The sequence below is a fragment of the Pseudochaenichthys georgianus genome, chromosome 16, assembly GCF_902827115.2.
Source record: "Pseudochaenichthys georgianus chromosome 16, fPseGeo1.2, whole genome shotgun sequence".
In the NCBI taxonomy this organism is placed as follows: domain Eukaryota; kingdom Metazoa; phylum Chordata; class Actinopteri; order Perciformes; family Channichthyidae; genus Pseudochaenichthys; species Pseudochaenichthys georgianus.
In genome coordinates, this window is record NC_047518.2 from 44489341 (window position 1) to 44511393 (window position 22053).

The window sequence follows — 22053 nt, forward strand, 5'->3', positions numbered from 1 at the left end:
ATGGCTAGACTCAGAATAAATCACACGGCTTTGAATAGTACGCTGTATATCATGGGGAAAAGTGACAGTAACAAGTGTGGGAACTGTGCAGTAAAAGAAGATGCAGAACATATCTTGTTACATTGTGACATCTATAAAGCGGAAAGAGAACAATTAAAGGCTACAGTTTTAGAGGCAGAGAGGGAATGGAGTGTGGTTGGTGTTTTGGGAACAAAAGGAGAGGGAGTAGGAGCTACCAGAAAGGCACTGTTTAAATTATTGAGTGAAACTGGGGTAGGAAAAATAATTGAACATTAGGTCAGGAAAGAACATAGATTTGTATTTTTGTTTTATTTATTTCATGGTTTTATTGATTTATTGATTTATTTTTATTTTATTTAGATCAGATCATAGGTTAAAGAGTTGGAATGATGTGATGATTCATACTCATGTACAGTAGGTGGCGGTAGGCACCTTTTTAAGTTGTTTGCATTCCGCCAAAAATAAGAGAAGAAGAAGATATCACCAGTTGTTCGTCCCACATTTTATTCGGTAACGGCGTCTCGTCGCTACGGTTCTCTCTGTGTTCCTGAGAAAGTGTGTGTGAGCTCCAGCACTACTGATCCATCATCTGTGTGTTTGGATAAACCTCCGAATGGACTGTGCGCTCTTTTTTCTGGAGCGTTTACCTCGGACTATAGGAGCTAGTTTAGCATGCTAGCTGGAAACACGTTAGCAACGCCAGTTAGATTGAGAGTTTGATGGAGAGAGAAACGGTGTGTTTAACGGAGCTTGATCTAGTAAACATGAGTAAAGTCCAAATGCTGCTCTCGTTGAAGAAGCAGCGACTCACTGCTGCTGCTGAAGAGATATTTGCTTTGTTTGAAAAAACGATAGCCGAGTACGAGGAGGAGCTGTCTCTTTCCAAAGAGGAGAACAAGAGACTCCAGAAACTTCTGGACGCTGTTTTACAGCCTCAGCTTCGGATACACAGAGCAGGTCTGTTCCCTTTACCCTTAATTAACACTTTACACTCTTCAGTAGCACTTTATTATCACATTAATAACACATTAGACCCTTTATCAGCACTTGCTGCAGGTAGTAGATCCTGAAGTAAAAGTACAAACACCACACTGTGAAAATACTCCATTATTGTTTTTAAAGCGCTAAATGGGCTGGCTCCGGCCTATATAGCTGAACTCCTCCAGCGCTACAACCCAGCCAGAGCGGCTGATAGTGCCCAAGACCAGGCTCAAAACCCGAGGGCACCGAGCCTTCGCAGCAGCTGGCCATAGGCTCTGGAACACTCTGCCCCTCCATGTGATGTCGGCCCAGACCATAGGGGTTTTTAAATCTACTCTTAAGGGTGTGGCCGGCCCTGACCAATTTGCCGCCCTAGGCAAGATTTTAGCTGCCCCCCCCCCCAAATGCAGACACTCACTATGATTCACACGTGCATGATTGTGGCATGACCACAAAAACAAAGATATTGACACAATCCTATCCATTTGAACATGATTTAAGTGGGGGGGGGGGGGGGGCTCCTCTAGGGGGGTCTGGGGGCATGCACCCCCGGGAAGACTTTTTTTTTATATTGAAGTTAAAAGCATCAATCTGGTGCACTGAGAGCAACATTAGGAGATCTATGGATACATCTCTCAACACCCATATGAAACAGAACTGTAAGCAGATTTTCTTTTTTCATAGTTTATGGGTGCTGTACGCAATATAGGCGTAGTTCTGTTAGTATAAGATAATAAGATGTACTTTGTTGATCCAAAATCGGGAAATTGTGTTGTTATGAAATAAAAAAAATATATTATTTTTTTATTTCTAACTTTTTTTTTTTTTCAATTTTCGGCGCCCCCTATGGGTTGATGCGCCCTTAGCATTCGCCTATACTGCCTATGCCGAGGGCCGGCCCTGTGTTCACACCTAATAGTCCGCTCTCTGGTGCGCACCAGACCACAGTTTGTTACATTGTTTCATTTTTCAGAAGGTTCGGTTTGCGTTCACACGGGCAAAACTCAAACGGACTATAAACTTTAAACACAAGTCATGTGCTCGGAAATGCTGTTCAACCATTGGTCAGACATTAAGGGGGTACAAACGCAAATCCCAGCAATTTCCAGCGGAGCCTCCGCCATGGAGCATCGGCACTTTCGGCAGGTTATTCTCATGCTGCTGTTAGTCTGGAGATCAACAGACATATGATTATATAATCAGACAACGTCCGTTAAAAAACATTATTACATGGCTTTGTTGACTGTATACAGTTTGGCTGAAACTAACTGACGAGACAAGAGCGACAAGAAAACAGCGGAGAAGTAACGGGCATAAACCCTCCTTTTTACGCAGCGGTCCAGACATAGGTCAGACGGCGAGACATATTCAGTTGCCAGTTACTTTGGCATTAGGGCAGGGATATCTAGATGCTTCCCAAGGTTTGACATCATGAATTGTGCTACTTTTAAAGCAAGCAACGATTTTTTCAAATCTGTAATCATGAAGCTCCTCAAAAACGCTATCGAAGCAGTTCCTGCCGTTGCTACGTTAGTTCAAACAGTAACAACGGACTATTTTTCTTAGCGGATGCATGTAAATGTAAATACATACAACTATTTTTTAAATCAATAAAATCATTTTCTAAATCCACAAAAGCATTTCAATTAATATTGGGAGTCATGTGGTTACTTTGTTGAGAATGTGGCCATGTAATAAGCGGGATAATGTGCAGCAGCGCGGTCATTATGGGGAAAAGAACACCTTCATGCCGATCTAGATCCCTCCGCTTCGCGTCGGGCTCCTGATCAGCCTGTCGGTGTTCTTTTCCTGCTTATCCATGAGAGACGTTCTGCAGTCTGCAGAGGAGGGGCGTTTCACCGACGACAGGTGTTCTTACTTTTATGTAGCTGACGGAGAATTTTTACTTTACACGTCACTGTTCAACACTTCATTCTGCTTTACTCTTTAACTAAACAACCGCGGATGTCTTGAAAGACTTTCGCTAAAGATTTTTGAAGATATCCGCGTTCTTGTGACACGTAAATACTGCGCTTCCTATGGTTTGGTGCGGACTGCGTTCACACCAGCAATGAACCGCTCCAGAGTTCGCAAGCAAGCACTCCGAGACCACCTATTTTAGCGGACCAGAGTCCGGTTGTTTAGTTCACTTCAGAGGTCTCGGACTGCGTTCACACCGACCCAAATGAACCACACCAAGCGGCTAAACGCACCAGGGTTCGATTCAACCGGACTATACAAGGCAGGTGTGAACGCACCAGAGCGGTGCACGACTCCTGACTTTTCCCTGTGTTTTTTATATATCGGTTGTAATTTATTGTCTTTTATTGTGATTGGAGTAATGTGTTTTTATGTGATTGTAGTATTTATTACATGTACAGCACTTTGGCCCGACCAAAAATCGCTTTTAAATGTGCTTTATAAATAAACTTTGATTGGATTTACAAGTTAAAGTACTGTATGTAAGTATTATTAGACACATGTACTTTATTATGATAATTAAGATGTATTACGGAAGAGCAAACCTACCAAAATAAATATATTTATAAAAATACATACATTGAATAATATGCCATTTAATTTACTGATTTAAATATTACCCAACCCATACATGTAGGCCAGGGGTGCCCACACTTTTTGGGCCGGTGGGCTACTTTTGAAATGACCAGCTCACCGAGGTCTACCAACCAAAAATAAAATCCCAAATTGCAAGGGGCTGAATAACACGTTTTATGTATACATGGGATAACTACAACAACTCTATTTGGGTTGTTGAACAGAAACGAATACATAAAACTAAAATGGCATGTTAACCTCTCTCTATTTCTCTCTCTCTCTGTTAAGAAACACATAACAAGCAGGCTAAGAAACCACTCTCCATGTCCTGAAATCTTAAACATAAAACACAAATATAAGTACAAGGAATACAATAAACGAGTAGAACACTCAACTTAGACACCAGACTCAAATGGGTCCGATGAACAGTCTCTCAAAGTTATAATGATATATACATAGGTCCAATATAGGCATGTGTTATATATATATATCTCTCTCTCGCTCTCTCTCTCTCTCTCTCTCGCTGACTGTCCCTTCATTTCCCTGTTAAGAAACACATACAAACAAGCAGGGTAAGAAACCTCTCTCCATGGTCCTGATATAATGCTGCAAAACACAATTCAATATATTTAGGTGGGTCCCTACCATATTCTGATGACTTGCACTGAATGGAGTCCGTCAATGTTGCATAATCAGGACAGTAACTGCTGATGGCTAGTCTCAGGCAGGCCTCCAAATGTTCATCAGTTAATTGGGAACGGTATTTCGACTTCACTGTCTTCATTTGGGAGAAGGCTGACTCGCATAAGTCGAGGCGAAGAGTGAGGTCAGTGAGGTGGCACATTTTCTGACGTTTGGATACTTTTCAACCCTGAATAAGTTCAAAAACTGTCCGGCATGGGCACGTGCCTTCAACTGGATGTCGGCCTGCAGCGACAACATCTCATCCTCCAGCGCAGACGGGTTCAGATGAAACACTGCTCCGATGTTTGGGCCAGCGAATCAATATCATGGTCTTCACTAAATGGATAGCACATGAATGTGGCGATTGGCTCGAGCAAAGCGAAGTCTCGGAAGCGTTTCTCGAAGTCAGATGTAATGTTATTGACTTGCTCTGTGTAGCGCGCACTGTCAAGGAGCGCGCTGTCCTTCCCTTGCTTCTCCAGCTCAGAGGCGATGTTTTGGAAGTTGGTCAAATCTTTGCGCTGCAGCTTTGAACACAGCAGATGCAGTCTTCGTTTGAAGGCATTAACTGAGCTGATCATGTCAACCACAGTTCTGTCTTTCCCTTGTAGCTCCAAGTTCAGCTCATTCAACATGTGTGTAATGTCTGTTAAAAACGCCAAATCTAACAGCCACTCCTCGTCATCGAGACGTGCGTACTCCGCGAGCTTGGTGCCATGGAGAAATGCCTTTATCTCCGGTAGAAGCACTCGAAATCTCTCGAGAAAATTGCCCCTACTCAGCCATCTTACGTCGGTGTGTAGTAAGAGGTCAGTGTGAACACAGTCGGCATCCTCCAGATATGCACGAAACAGCCGTCTTTGAAGAGGTCTTGCCCGAATAGAACAGGCCACTTTAAGTGACACATCCATTACCTGTTTCATGTTCAGCATTTTAGCACAAAGTGCGTGCTGGTGTATGATGCAGTGATAATTCAGAAAGTCAGGGAATGTGTCATCCTCTCTGCATTTTGCAATGAAGCCATTACACCGGCCCACCATCGCAGGCGCACCATCCGTTGTGATGGAACTCAACTTAGACATGGGGAGTTTTGTTTTGTCAACAAAGTTTTTAAACGTCCGAAAAATGTCCTCGCCCCGAGTGTGTTCCTTCATTGGCAGAATTGTCAGCAGTTCCTCTTTCGCCGTCATGTCTGTGAACACCATCCGGATAAAAACGCACAATTGTGCTGTATCGCTCACGTCAGTGGACTCGTCTAGTTGGAGTGAGAAACACTCGCAGTCTTCTATGTCCTTCCTGAGTTGCTGGGTCAAATCCTCAGCCATGACTTCACAGCGACGTGTGACTGTGCTCCGTGATAATTGGACGGCCTTGATAGCGTTTACTATTTCTGTTTTGTTTGTGTAATCCCGAAACAAGGCGTCTGCTGCTTCTACGAAGGCTTCTTTCACCATCTCTCCATCTTGAAAGGATTGTTTGTGTTTGATTATAGCGTGACTCACTCGTAGAGATGCTTCAGTGGCTGCCTTTGCAGTGGATGTCGGCTTTACGAAAAGTGACTGCTGTCCAGCTAATTGTGACTTAAGTTCCCTCACCTTTCTCTTTCTCAACTCGCTACTCGGAGGGAAGTCGCTGTCATATGCCTTGTGAACACTCCGATAATGCCTCTCCACGTTACATTTCTTTGGCAGAGCGACGCTTGCTTTACATATAAGGCAAATCACGTTTGAATGTGACATCACAAAAAAATTCTTCCTCCCATTCTGGGTGGAAGTGGTATGTTTAAGCTTTTTGCTCGGTCCCGCACTCATTTTGTTATCTGTCTCTTGTTTACATTAATTTGAGTTTTCCCGGCACTTGACTGATGTTATATCGCTTTTCATTCTGGGTTAACAGACTGGAAAGCGATGGGTCGCTTTTTCTGTCAATTAAGTAAACTCCTGAATTAAGTGGCAGGGAGGCCAAGGGAGGAGGGATCAAAACCTGTTTTGTCTATTTTAACGGAGCTTGATTTTTTTTATTTTAATGAATGACTCGCGGTCTACTAGGGGTGTAACGGTTCACAAACATTTCGGTTCGGTACGTACCTCGGTTTTTAGGTCACGGTTCGGTTCGGTACGTTTTCGGTACAGCAGAAAAAATTATCACAAAACATAACATATTTTTTTTAATTATTATTAAACTGTGAATAATGTATTCACTCAAATAAATGCAAAATATAATAAAATAAACATTAAGGTGCAGCATTTCGATGAACTGAAATAATCTGTATTTGAACTTTACTGTACTAGTACTCACAAAACATAAACTATTAGTTTTGGGTTTTTAATTATTATTAAACTATGAATATTCACTCAAATAAATATAAAATAAAATAAACATTAAGGTGCAGCTTTTCAATGAACTGAAATAATCTGTATTTGAACTGTACTGTACTAGTACCTAAGCAGCCAGTTTGACATTATGACTTGCTTGTCATTGTATTTTCATGTTTTTTTAAAGAAAAATGTACTTGTCCACATTGCTTGCCGAAAGGGCAGATCTGCTGGCACTAACAATGTCTCCTGCTGTGGAGAACACACCCTCTCGCTAGGGACAGAGGTAGTAGCAGATACAGCCAGGTAGCGCTTTGCTAACATGGCAACATAAGGATATTTGCCGTTTGTAATAGCTTTGGCTCGGTCTGAAGTTTTTGCGAGTGGTGGAGGCTTAAATGCTAGCGGGAGTTGGGTTTGCACTTCAGTCTTTTGGTACCGGTGATATTCACGTTCGGGTGATGCCTTTTCAAATGAGTGTGCAAGTTTGATGTATTGCCAGCCGCGTAACCAATGTTAGTTGAACAATGCCGGCAAACAGCTTTGGTTCGGTCCACCTGTCTTTGTCCGTCATCCTTGTACGTAACTGCGAAACCAAAATGTTCCCAAACCGGAGACTTCAATGATGCTGGAGGATTTTCGAGCTCAACTTTATCTGCGTTCGCCATTTCGACAGTTCCTCAAATTACTGACTACATTTGAACGCATCCCTCTGACCAGCTCGTCCAATGAAATGACTTGCTCGCTCTATGACGCGTTGATCACAATGGGTGCAAATTACTCTGAATGCTGCGACGCAGCACCGGAGATTACTTCCAAGAAGTTGTTCACGTTCTCAATTTTTTACGTTTAACGTTATATGCGTTCGGTACACTTCGGTACACACGTGTACCGAACCGAAGGGCCCGTACCGAATAATTTCGGTACGTGTACCGTTACACCCCTACGGTCTACCAGCATTGTCGACGTACTGGGCACCTCTGATGTAGGCACTAGTTGGTTAAATGTGACATCATTTGATAATTTAGTTTTAATGTGATTCTTTATTCACCAAATACAAATAAATACTTTGGATTAATTCAAATTGCTTGAGGATTATTCATAAATAAATCGATGAATAAATATGTTCAATAATAAATTAAACACATCTAAAATGTTACTTGTTAAAGAATAGGGGAACTAGTACAAAGGTCATTAAGTAATTAAAATGTTAATATAAATTAATGTAAAATCTCATCAATCAATTATTGCCAACATGTATTTATAATATATTCTCTCTCTATATATATATATATATATATATATATATATATATTAGGGCTGTCAGTCGATTAAAATATTTAATCGCATGATTGTCCATAGTTTTGTATCAATAAAAAGCTTTTTTTCGGGTGTATTATCTCGATTTAAATTAAAAAAAAAATACAGGCAGTCTTAAAAACAACATCTCTATAAAAATGTAGCATATTTGGAAGCTTTGCATTTGATCTTTTGTGTGTGTGTGTGTGTGTGTGTGTGTGTGTGTGTGTGTGTGTGTGTGTGTGTGTGTGTGTGTGTGTGTGTGTGTGTGTGTGTGTGTGTGTGTGTGTGTGTGTGTGTGTGTGTGTGTGTGTGTGTGTGTGTGTGTGTGTGTGTGTGTGTGTGTGTGTGTGTGTGTGTGTGTGTGTGTGTGTGTGTGTGTGTGTGTACGTACAGCTCCTTATATCCGTTAGCGCAGCTAGCTAGCACCAGATGCTAACAACAGCAATACACGTAAGGTATGGCTCGCTCGCTCGTGCCACACATACACACACACCCTCCCGATGGCTAGTCGGTGCCTGCCGGTGAGCGTGGAAGTGTGGTCTGCCACAAGCGGGCGGCAGGAGCCGGGCTGTCAGCATCAGCTTGTAGAATGTATTTTAAACTTGATGCGCTCTGAAACTACGGGGCGGCCGGGGACAAAAAATACACATGCGTTAATCCCGTTAAAATAATTAGTGGCGTTAAGGCGCTATTAACGCGTTAACTTGACAGCCCTAATATATATATATATATATATATATATATTTTGAGAGAGATATACACTAGTATTGGACACATCTTCTCATTCAAAGTTTTGTATTTATTTAAATTGGTTCTACTTTGTAGATTTATACTGTAGACATCAAAACTATAAAAGAACACATATGGAATTATCTTGTGAACAAAAAAGTGTTAAAAAAATCCAGAATATGATTTATATTCTGCTGGCTACTGCAGAAGGCTGCGGTAGCCATGCTGGTTAAGGGTGCCTTGAATTCTGAATAAATCACCAGCAAAGCCCCCTCCCCCACCATCTCACCTCCTCCTCCATGCTTCACAGTGGGAACCACTCATGCAGAAACCATCCGCTCATCTTCTGTGCGTCTCACAAAGACTCGGAGGTTGGAACCAAAAATCTCTAATTTGGACCGATCAGACCAAAGTACAGATTTCCACTGGTCTGATGTCAATCCTTGTGTTTCTTGGCCCAAACAATTCTCCTGTTCTTGTTGTTCATCCTCAGTAGTGGATCTTTGCAGCAATTGGACCATGAAGGCCTAATTAACGCTATCTCCTCTGAACAGTGCACGTTAAAGGTCCCATGTCATGCTTTTCCTATTTATTACCCGTCCCCTTGTGTGTTATGTAGCTTTTTCTGCAAACGGTCTGCAGACTCGCAAACCCTCAAAGTACACCCAGTAGATAGTAAAACTCTAACACAGAAAAAACGTGTCTATTGTTACGACCCGCCCTCTACTCCGTGGTCGTGGCTCATGGGAAGACCCCCAACATAATATAATACACGCAAAAACCAGTACTTGATTACGATCATTTATTGAAGTACAGCCGTTTACTGACACAAGCAATCCGCCAATCAAAAAGAGGTCTGGAGGACTGGCCAAAAGAAACCAACAGAAGGAGGTAACCAGAGCCAGCCACACCACGGACCGTAGGACCCAGAGTTTCCCTCCCCTAACCAGAAATCAAATAAATACCCTATGGGAAACAAAATAAAGCCGTGAAAACTGGACCACCAGAGGCCTGTACTACGAAGCAGGATTTTCGCTTAGCGAGCTAACTTCAGGGAAAACTCTGTGTTTCCGGTCCTACGACACTGGTTCTCTTTTTAGCAGGCTAGATCTCCATAAATTTGAATTAATCCAAAGTAGGGCTGAACGATATACCGTGTCATGGCGATAACCGCGATATGCGCATGCGCAATATTCACACCGCAGGGACGTGCGGTTTTATTCTTTTTTTTTTTAAAATGCTAATGCACAGAAAAATGCTAATGCACAGACATTTTTTAAATGCTAACGCACTTTAGCACAGAATTCAAAATAAAGATACCCTTATTACTTATGGAAACTGCACATATAATATATCCGATTAAAGCTGAGACTCTACAGATTATTTAAGTATAGTATCTAAGCGATCCGATCTCGCAACAGGGGAAGCAAACACAGACATCACAACACGTACCTTTTACGGGAGATTATCTCGGTTACTCCATCGGTTAATAATGTATCGGTGGCTTTGAAGCAAATGTTTATAATCCATAATTCCATTTTTATGCAAAAATCGGAGCACAAAAGTTAACTGCTAATGGTAGCCACCAGAGTGTATGCAGCTTCCGGTTTTGGCTACCCGTCACTCTCACTCCTTATTTGATATGCGTGTGTTAGACTGCGCTGGACTGCCGCATAGCCAAGACCGGAAGTAGCAGCCAATCTGGTGGCTACCATTAGCAGCTAACTTTTGCTCTGCAATTTTTACATAAAAATGGAATTATGGATTATAAATGAAATAATTTGTGTATACAGAGACGTTAAAAACCTATGGATTAACCGATTCAGCCGCGTTTTTTCTCGTTTTAATGCCATTGAACACGTCTTTTCATCAGATTGACAGCTACGGTGAGACGATCTCCCCTAGAAGCTCCGTAGAGGTACGTGTTGTGATGTCTGTGTTTTCTTCCCCTGTCGCGAGTTCGGATGACTCAGTGATGATACTATATACCTAAATAATCTGTGGAACCTCAGTTTTAATCAGATATCTTGTATGTGCAGCTACGATAAGTAATAAGGGTATATTTTATCTTGAGTTCTGTGCCAAAGTCAGTTAGCATTGTTCGCTCAGGGGTCATTGAGATGCTTCTAATGAGACTTGTGTTTTTTTTTTGGTAAAAATGGTTTGTATCGTCAGTTAGCCGAGATTATTTCCGTTAATCTGGTATAACACATTAATAGGTTCTTAAATATTAAGATCCCCTGAGACACAGTGTCGTGAAAACAAAAGTAAAGTACCCGCTGGGACCTTGGGGCTTAACAGGTTAAAAAAAACGCAATATATATATAATCGCAGGGGAACAAAAAACCGCAATGTCAGTTTTTTTCAATATCGTGCAGCCCTAATCTCCATGTTAATTTATGCTGTGCCTGCCCCGGAGCAGGTTAGGTTGCAGGCTAAGAGCTCAACTCAGTGAAAGCACTGCCTGCTGACCAATCAGAGCTCAATGTGCGGAGTTTAAAGCGATAAAGTCATATTACAGGAGAAAGGAAATACAGAAAAACTGCCGTTGCAGGAAAGACGGCAAATCAACTGACTGTGTGAACGTGAACATTAATAGAATATCACCTCCCATCTTCAGAGCAATCTGACTAATATAACATTAGCGTTTAGAAAGCTTAATTAAATATCTGCCACAACATAAGTAACCGGATCAAAGTAACAGTACAGTCCGCAGCATATCACATCATAATGTATCATATATTTCCTTATCTGAGTCAGCTGGAGCAGCAGGAGCTCCAACAAGGCGTGTAGGACAGAGAGTGAATACACATACTATACAGAGATGCTGTATGAGAAACCAATGTGGTTTTGGAACATTGAACAATGTAAATCTATTCTAGTAGACCTCAACAATGGAATTATGATCAGTAGAAATGGCCATGTCATGGGACCTTTAAGATTGTCTGCTCCTTGAGCTCTTTGATCATCTATGTGGGCTCTAATCTGAGGTTCTTTTAATTTGCGGATTCTGAGGCTGGTAACTCTGATGTATTTATCCTCTGCAGCAGAGGTAACTCTTGCTCTTCCTTTCCCGGGGGGTCCTCATGAGAGCCAGTCTCATCATAGCATTCGATGGTTTTTGCGACTGCACTTGAGGATACATTCAAAGTTCTTGACATTTTCCGGATCGCCTGACCTTCATTTTTTAAAGTGATGATGGACGGTCGTTTCTCTTTACTGGGTTGAGTCGTTCTTGCTATACTATGGATTAAAACAGCAGTCAAATAGGGCTTTCCACTGTGCACTAATTCTACCTCTGCACAACACAACTGATGGTCTCAAACACATTAAGAAGGCAAGTCATTCCACACATTGACTCTTGACAAGGCACACGTGTTCATTGAAAACCATTCCAGGTTTCTACCTCATGAAGCTGACTGAGAGAAGCCAAGAGGGTGCAAAGCTGTCATCAAGGCAAAAGGGAGCTACTTTGAAGAATCTAAAATAAAAATCATATTCTTAATTTTTTGAACACTTTTTTGTTAACTAGATAATTCCATGTGTTCTTTCATATTTTTGATGTCTTCAGTATTAATCTACAAAGTAGAAACATATCAAAATAAACAAAAAACATTGAATGAGAAGATGTGTCCAAACTTTGACTGGTACTGTATAGGGATGGGAACGATTAATCGAATATTTGAAATTATTCCGGTATTCGAATAATTATTCATGTATTCGAATATGAGTTATGAATAATTGTATTTTAAAAAAAAAAAATTGTATTAATTATTTTTTTTGGGAGTGATGCCTAAGTTGATTACATATTATCAAATTGAATAATTCAATGTGTGTATATATATATATATACAACTGTGCCATAGCTAAATGTGTTGGGTGACATCTTAAGGTGTGTTTTGCTCCGCTCACTGGTCCCTCACAGTGGGCAGAGCTGCAGGTGCTGATCTCTCTCTCTCGTGTACGGTTATACTTCACTCGCGTTTATGTCCAAATCCATCAGATCTAGCTAGTTCTAGCCAATGACATGGCTGCTGCCCCTCCCTACACGCAGATCACGCAGACTCAAACCTCATCTTATGCCCAAATGTGGCGCAAATGAGCTCCGCAGCCGTTGCGAGGTTCCGGCGCTAACAGTTCATGTGTGTGCTCCCCCGCCCCGCCAACACTCGCGACACATGAGTGGCCAGCCTAAACAACAATAAGCGCTGCTTGGCAACCGTGTGTGGCGGCAAAGTACATAGACATTTTGACTGGAGAGATTTAGTTTTGCCGGTATTCAACATATTTTACCAGTCATAGTCCGGTAATTATTTACACTCCAAGAAGAGTCCTACACAATGATGGCGTCAAAAAGGAGTAATGTGTGGAAATATTTCAACCAGGTTGGTGAGTGTGGTGTGGAGGTCAAACTATGCGAAATTAAACTTATATATATATACATGCTATACCTTGCTATACAGCTATACCCGCATCCTCCGTTCCAGCTGAGGGTCTTCTCTACAGCTGGGCTGATTGTGAATCGCCTCCACACATGAAAGCTGTAGGCCTATAGCTGTCAAACTGTGATCACCAGTTCAATACATTTGAGAAATTCGACTTGGTTTCTACACTTATTTGAACATGTATGTATTTCCAAAAATTATTGGAACAAAATTAGGCAAAACAAATATAATAATTGTTAATTTTTTTTTTTTTACCCAATTTTTTTTTTATAGGATATTTACATTTCGGTTAACCGGTTAACCGTTTTTTGGGGGGTCGAATATTCGAATATACATTTGCTTTCAAATTCCCATCTCTAGTACTGTATATAAAACACACACATTTTAATATTTAGCAGGTTCCCTCATCTATAATCATTTATACAAGTGCGACTTTGAACATTGACAGCAGTAAAATGCAACATACGAAATAATCAAGAAACATCATACATTAAACACCGACGGGGAACATTTTACTGCACCATCATTACTTTTACATAAGAAGGTGCCGTCAAATGTTCTGTTAACCTGTTAAGTAGACCCTCCAGAAAAACGCGATTCTGCGATCGCAGAAATTACCGCATAATCAGCAAAATGGCGCATATTTTTAAAAAGCCGCATATTTATCAAAAGGCCGCATAATCCCCGCATTTTTCCACACAAAGTTTAGAAAAAAAAAAGTGAACTCGTCTTGATGATGCGCGACGTCATCAGCTCGCGCATCACAGAAGGTAAACAACACCGTAGAGTGAACGTGTGGAGCTCACACGAGAGTTTCTCTTCACCAAGATGAAAAAATCTAATCCATCTCATTTACCGACGAACATTTCTGCTAAAGACCGGGCAAAGCAGTACCCCGATGTCTGGGGGGAAACTATTCTGCACCCCGTGCAACTGTGTTGGAGCATAAGAGAACATCGACGGTGACGACCCACTTTGATTCATTCAAACATTCGAAAATGCTTTCTGCTGCTGCGGACAAGAAAGCCAAACAACTCACGTTCACCGTGGCATCAACTTCCAAAACCCTTTCGAGGGCTAAAAGAAACAAAGTGAGTAGCCTACAAGATTGAAGCTGGTTAGATAACGAACGAGTAAATGAAAACAGAATGAGGCGGAGAAGTGTGTGTGTGTGTGTGTGTGTGTGTGTGTGTGTGTGTGTGTGTGTGTGTGTGTGTGTGTGTGTGTGTGTGTGTGTGTGTGTGTGTGTGTGTGTGTGTGTGTGTGTGTGTGTGTGTGTGTGTGTGTGTGGTGTGTGTGTGTGTGTGTGTGTGTGTGTGTGTGTGTGTGTGTGTGTGTGTGTGTGTGTGTGTGTGTGTGTGTGTGGTGTGTGTGTGTGTGTGTGTGTGTGTGTGTGTGTGTGTGTGTGTGTGTGTGTGTGTGTGTGTGCGTGTGTGTGTGTGTGTGTGTGTGTGTGTGTGTGTGTGTGTGTGTGTGTGTGTGTGTGTGTGTGTGTGTGTGTGTGTGTGTGTGTGTGTGTGTGTGTGTGTGTGTGTGTGTGGGTGGGAGAGAGAGAGAGAGAGTGTGATTAAAATAGCCCAATTGCTTTTACAATAAATAACATTGAATGTGTTTAATTGAATAGTAAAGGGGTTTAACGTTAGTGGCAGGTTGTGTGTGAGAGAGAATAAATAAATAAGACAGCCCAATATTTATTTTTTCCGCATATTTCGCAACTTTCCGCATATTTCGCAACTTCCCGCAATTTCACCGCATAAAATCACATAAAACCCTGCATGTTTGATCGCATAATCAAGGATTTTAGCCCGCATAATCAAGGATTTTAGCCCGCGTTTTTCTGGAGGGTCTAGTTAAGCCCCAAGGTCCCCCTCGGCGGGTACTTTTTTTTTTCACTACACTGTGTCTCAGGGGATCTTAATATTTAAGAGCCTATTAATGTGTTCTACCAGATTAAAGGGAATAATCTCAGCTAACTGACGATACAAACCATTTTTACCAAAACAAAACACAAGTCTCATAAGAAGCATCTAAATGACTCCTGAGCGAAAAATGCTAATGCACTTTGGCACAGAACTCAAGATAAAAGATACCCTTATTACTTATCGTAGCTGCACATACAAGATATCCGATTAAATCTGAGGTTCCACAGATTATTTAGGTATAGTATCATCACTGAGTGATCCAAACTCGTGACAGAGGAAGCAAACACAGACATCACAACACGTACCTTTACGTAGCTTTTACGGGAAATCGTCCCACCTTAGCTGTCAATCTGATTAAAAGACTTGTTCAATGGCATTAAAACGAGAAAAAACGCAGCTGAATCAGTTAATCCATAGGTTGATAATGTTTCTGTGGAATATTTTTTTTAATTTATAATCCATAATTCCATTTTTATGTAAAAATCGTAGAGTAAAAGTTAGCTGCTAATGGTAGCCACCAGAGTTATCGCAGCTTCCGGTTTTGGCTATGCGTCAGTCTCACACACACACACACATTACCAAATAAGGAGTATGTGGGAGTTCCCCTCGATTCCATTGGCACTGACGGTTAGAAAGAGATGTCATTCAGCAAAATCGAGCAAGGGGGGCTAGAGATAGGTCAAATCCACCCAATTGACCCCAGAAGTGTGTTTTTTTTGCTAAATCTTTCTAAAAAGGTCAAATTTCACTTGATTTGCATCAATCTTGATACAGGGTACTCATTATATATTGTAGTTTGGATTCCTAAAGCTTTTAGTCTACCATCCCATCATTCAAGGGTGGTTTTCACTAAAAGTAATTCTTTTTTTTTTGGACGGACACAATAATTTAATTTATTTTTTACTGTGTTCAATCTGAATTTACTTTAAAATAAAAAAAATCTATTGATTCTGACACTTCTACATCCAACTCACAGGTGTACCCTTGCTTTGGGAACAAAGATTATTAATTTAACCCTTTTTAGAAGGGAAGATATGGTCATTTGTTCTGGGAATGTCATTTTCGAGCCTGAGACCTGAAAAACAGGCTCGGGGCTTAACAGGTTAATACTTGCATACTTTTACTTAAAGGGGACCTATCATGCAAAATGCACCTTTGTACGTCTTTTATACATGAATATGTGTCCCCGTTGTTCCAGGGAACTCACCAAGTGTCAGAAAACACAACCCTCTCTATTTTTCTCCTTCGCCAAATCTCTAAAAAAGGGGCTGCAACGGATCTGAAAAAAACGGATCCAGATTTCAACACTTTTCTACGTCACAGAGAAGTCCTCGGCTTATTGGTCAACTCTCCACCTATCAGGGGAATGAGCCACGGCCACGTGCATTGCCAAACCTCTCATTCGCATATAGGCTATCGGCAGGCTAAATCAACCCACATCTGTGTTTTTGCCTGCTCTTGCCAGGATGTCTAAGATAGTTAAAAAGAAATGAATCTGTGGCTAGACTTCATTTACAAGGGACATGTGCCAGAAGACCAAGGCAGATTTCTGTTTGTGTGTTCCAAACATTTTACGACGGACATGTTTATGAACTTGTCTCAAGTCCAACACGGATATGCCTCCAAAGTAATGCTAAACCCGGGATCAATACCAACCATCCGGGACCAGGCCAGTGAGGACACATCCAATTTTGAAGCTGTAAGTTTTTATTTAGCGGTGTTTTTCCTGATAAAGCTATCTCTAGCTTGTAGCATGTAGCTTCGCCGTGTCAATGTCGCCTCAAACCCAAATAGTAATCGGTTAGGTGTTTATATATTTTTGTAGCATTTTATTTTGTACGCTCCGCAGTCTTTGCTTTGTCTTTTATTTGAATTATCAGGCATTTGCTAACATGTTCAGACATACTGCCGTAATGGCGATCTGTGTGAAGGCTGTAAAGCCACGCCCTAGGCGATAACACACGTATTTATTCTCCTATTTATTAGTATTTTGTATCCTCTAAAATCATATTGAGTAAGTTATAATAACAAACGTAATCTTCTGTAGGCAAGTGCCGTTTTTTCCAGCGTTATATGTAAAAGCTTTTGTGATTGTAGTCTGTAAGAACGATCAGATATCATCGATCTGTAAACTAAGCTACGCTACGCTAATGAGACATGCCGTTTTTTCCAGCGTTATATGTAAAAGCTTTTGTGCGTTTACTTGTTTGCGCACATGAATATAAATGGGGGTGTGTTAGGATACAACACTGTGTATGTATGCGAGGGGGGACACACACCACGAGTAAAACTGAGCTAAAGCCCCGTTGGTCTGTTGTTGTTGACAAGGCCTTACCTCTAGCAACAGGCTAATTAGTGGCTAGCACTCATTACAGTCAGTCTACTGAGCTCAGCCCCTCTCCAACACATCATCTGTATTGAGTCAGAAACACAGCATGCACGTTACGGTTCAAAACTAACTCAGATTGGAAGAGGCTAAGCAAAGAGCTTTGCTAAATAGAGAGTTTTAGCCCCATCTTTTGGGATTTCAGACTATATTTATCCAAATAGTATTTTCTCATCCTGAATACTAAGTTGAGATGATTTTGTTCTAACTATGTGTTCTTCTTTACAGGCCAGCACCTCACATACTTACTAATTAGTGACAATTTGTACATCCTTTGCTATTATTTACATTTTTTTTTATCATGGCGGAAATGAAAGACTGTACCTGGCAGCCCTGCACTACAATGAAAACGCTGAGCGTGCACAAGCCACTACATCCACTGGAAACCCTCTGTATAAACTGCAGTTCCCAAAGGCCAGGAAGGGAGAATGCAGAGCAAAACCAGTAAAGACTGACCCCACATTCCGTAAGTGTTTAAAATATTTATTATACAACTATTTACAAATATAAAATAAAAAAAATTAGAAAGAAGTTTCAGTTTTTTACATGCATATACTAATCTAAACCACATTTTTTGTTGTGCTTTTTTTTACCATTGCACAGCCCTACGTGGCCAACTTGATGGACCTCATCTTCGACCAAGTCTTTGTGGACCCTGCACCATTATGAGCGACCTGACAGGGAGGAGGTCATCGCCGGGTATGCTACACGGTTCAATTTGGCTGCTGTCTGAACCCAACATCGACATTTCACGGATCAGGAAACTCCCTGCGTATCCTGAGGACAACGCAGGCCGGAATCACCACTCTGATCCTGCGTCCAAGGAAGCCCCAGCACCAGCTCACAAAGCTTCTGTAAAAATATTTTATTTAGTGTCATTTATACAAAATACAAGTAGGCTACATTTAGTTTTTTTTTATGGGTTTTTTTAACCGTTGATTTTGACAATAAAGTTCTGAGTTGATATCAAAATGTGTCGTGATTATTCATATTTGGATGGGTAAAGAATATTCTGATTTCAAAAGCATAAGGTTGTGTGTGTGGACCTTTTTGTCGTACACATGGGTGTGTTATGCCATTGCTGTGTAGTATATAATATAATAGTACATGTACAATGACAGAATGAAAGATTGCATAAAGCCATACACACCAGTATTTATTTCCATGAACAATATTAGCATTCGTTTTACAATTTCAGTCAAAACAATCAAACCACTAACTGCTCTATTTGCCTCAACTGTAGTCCACCATGTTCAGCTCTGTAAATATTCAACGCATTCTGCAGGGAGAACACATTTAGGCACACAGGCTCCAATCCAGGATGGTCCACCATACAGGTTACAGAGTCCTCAAGTTACTGCATCCGTCTTGACACATTGTGATAAACATATATTGAATGACATGTGAAAAATGTATTTAAACAGACAACTTAGTAAAGCTGTCAAAAATGTTACCTGTGGTATCTCCATGCAGCACACATTCTCCGTTCAGAAGGCATCGTGGCGCAATTTGCACAAAGAAGTCAATAACTGAGCTTTTAAAAACACATGAAACTACACACATTGCTGACAACTGAGGTGTTGTTGGAGTTATACTTTTTATCATCCTAAGTTATTCAACTTTCCAACGGTTGTTGCACGATGTTGGAAGAAAAGGACTGCAAACTATTAAACGCAATGAGGCCATTGTATATATGCTGAAAATATGAATGTCTCCCTTTATAAATATATATATATATCGCTGTTTTTGCGTTACAAACTGTACACATTGCATTCTTGCTAATTAGCCAAAATATGAACGGAATAAGGAGCAAGCATCGTAACAGAGTAAAATAAATAGGGACAACAGCTTGTCAGCTAACCATTCAGAAACGTCCTGCTGCAACCGAGATTTTTGCACCTCCACCAAAACCTCCGCTGCTTCAGGGTCAGTTTCTGGATCAAATTGATAATATGCTTGAACACATGCATTGCTCTGAGATGACATGTTTATTCGACACTCGTAATCACAGCAAGCACGGTAACGTGACTCTCGCCGGCTCATGCCTGCTCTTCTGCAGGGGGGTGTGGTCAGCTGCTGCTCAGAATTTTCAAAGACGGGCTTGGAATAGAGCGAAAATGGGCGAAACGAGGCATGTCTAAAAAATGATCTGTCTGGTATTTTGAAAAATTAAATGTATAAATATACCTTATATAGGTATGGTAATACACTATATCATTTAAATATAGCACGATAGGTCTCCTTTAAATAAGGTTTGAATGCAGGATTTTTATTTGTAACAGAGTGTTGTAATTCTCTACTGTAGGCGTAGTGTATCTGTGAACGATCCCAAATACAATTCATTGTTTACATTGCAGCTAGTGCTACGCCGGAAAAAAAAAAACTTTTTCATTTTTAACTGGAAGTGGAAAGGGGCAGGCCTACATAAGGTGAATTGAGCCAACACAAATACACAATAGGTGGGACTAAGAAAGATAATGTGAAAATATAAAAACAAAGGCATTCATTAGGGTTGCAAAATGTCTCCCATTGTAATGGTGATTAGATTTTTAAATGCTAACACTTAACAGTTTGTTCTGACAGTGTGTTTCCTGTTTCCTGCAGATGTCCAGCTGCTGGTGGTGGTTAAAGAAGAGTTTCTCCCTGACCAGCAGGAGTGGAGCACCAGTCTGGACCCGGATGACCCAGTGCCCCCCCCACACATTAAGCAGGAACAGGAGGAACTCAGGATCAGTCAGAAGGGAGAGCAGCTTCAGGAACTGGAGGAGGCTGAGATCACCAAGTCCACTTTCACTCCTGACCCTGTGAAGAGTGAAGATGATAAAGAGAAACCTCAGTCCTCTCAGCCTCATCAAAGACAAACTGAACACATGGAAACAGAAGCTGATGGAGATGACTATCGAGGACCAGAACCAGCCAGGAGCTCAGATCCAGAGAGCAGTTTACAACCAAAGACTGAGGACGACACTGGAGACTCTTCTGAACCTGGCACTGAAGACAGTGCTGATTGGAAGGAGGCCAGAGAACATGCATCAGGCTCAAACTCACTGAAAAATAGACATGAATCTGTCAGTGATCCACAATGTAGTGCTGAAAATAAACCATTCAGCTGCACAGTCTGTAAGAAAGCTTTTTCACAGAGTGGGCATTTAAAGGCACACACAAGAGTCCACACAGTAGAGAAACCACACAGCTGCTCAGTCTGTAAGAAAGCTTTTTCACGGAGTGCACATTTAAAGGAACACATGAGAGTCCACGCAGGAGAGAAACCATTCAGCTGCTCAGTCTGTAAGAAAGCTTTTTCACAGAGTGCACATTTAAAGGCACACACGAGAGTCCACACAGGAGAGAAACCACACAGCTGCTCAGTCTGTAAGAAAGCTTTTTCACAGAGTGCAAATTTAAAGACACACATGAGAGTCCACACAGGAGAGAAAGCACACAGCTGCTCAGTCTGTAAGAAAGCTTTTTCACAGAGTGGAGAAATTTAAAGAAACACATGAGAGTCCACACAGGAGAGAAAGCACACAGCTGCTCAGTCTGTAAGAAAGGTTTTTCACGGAGTGATAGTTTAAAGAACCACATGAGAGTCCACACAGGAGAGAAAGCACACAGCTGCTCAGTCTGTAAGAAAGATTTTTCACAGAGTGCAGATTTAAAGAAACACATGAGAGTCCACACAGGAGAGAAAGCACACAGCTGCTCAGTCTGTAATAAAGCTTTTTCACAGAGGGCAGATTTAAAGAAACACATGAGAGTCCACACAGGAGAGGAAAAATAGAGCTGCAATGTTTGTGAGAAAAGATTTAAATGGCATAATCGTTTCAAAAGACATAAGTGTGTTGGTCGTCAGCTGCTTCTGTAACTGTCAGGGAATACATTTGTCTATTTTGTATCCAGATGACCTAATGCCGTTGCATGTAATACGTAACTCCCTAAGCCTGATTTCACCCACCTGCAACCGATTCGCTAATAATCACAAATCTTCATATTCTTTGACCCCTTGACTCGACTATTTCTTGTTTAATAATCGTTACATCTCCTCAGGACCAAGTTCCTGTGTCCTGCCTTTCACCTGCTGTTCACCGACTGCTCATTAAAGGTGGACTCACCTTTACAAGGGACCAGCTAGTCTTAGTGTCTTAATGCAAATGTTTTGTAAAGTGATGCTAGACCAAAAACGTGCTGTTGGGGAGTGTGCTCTCTGCAGGACGGTGTCTGTACTCAAATATTGTTTATGAAATGAGAGCTTCATTCCGTATCACACGCCAACAGTGTGATACGTCTTCTTTCCAGCAGATGGCATACATGTTCCATCATCCAGTTCAACTGTCATCCACATATTAATGATTCAAAACAGTCATGTGTAAGATATGGCTAGTAATTGACCATTTCAACAGAATGTGAAGAGGTTACAGTCTTGAGGCCATGTCCAATATGTTTATGTTTTGTTTGATTACATCTATTGAAATGAGCATTCAATGACTCAATTATTCTTAATTACTGTCATTACATCATGGGTTTGCATTGCAATATTAGAACACATAAAACCCAACTTTATTTCTTCCAAGTTGCGGGTGTTCATTGTTTAGAAGTCTGCTGTGTTTCATCCAAGCTTCCACTTTGTGCTCCGATAATGCTGTAAGTATCTGTTGTATGCTTTACCTGCTCCAGTAACAAAAGTGTAATTCACTGGACAGAGACAAGAGATC

At 41.1% G+C, this 22053-nt stretch overlaps 1 pseudogene; it reads left to right on the plus strand.

Annotated features, from left to right (window-relative positions):
* The first annotated feature begins 499 nt into the window (after nt 1-499).
* LOC139435527 (zinc finger protein 391-like) lies at nt 500-21823 on the plus strand (annotated as a pseudogene).
* Nucleotides 21824-22053: the final 230 nt, after the last annotated feature.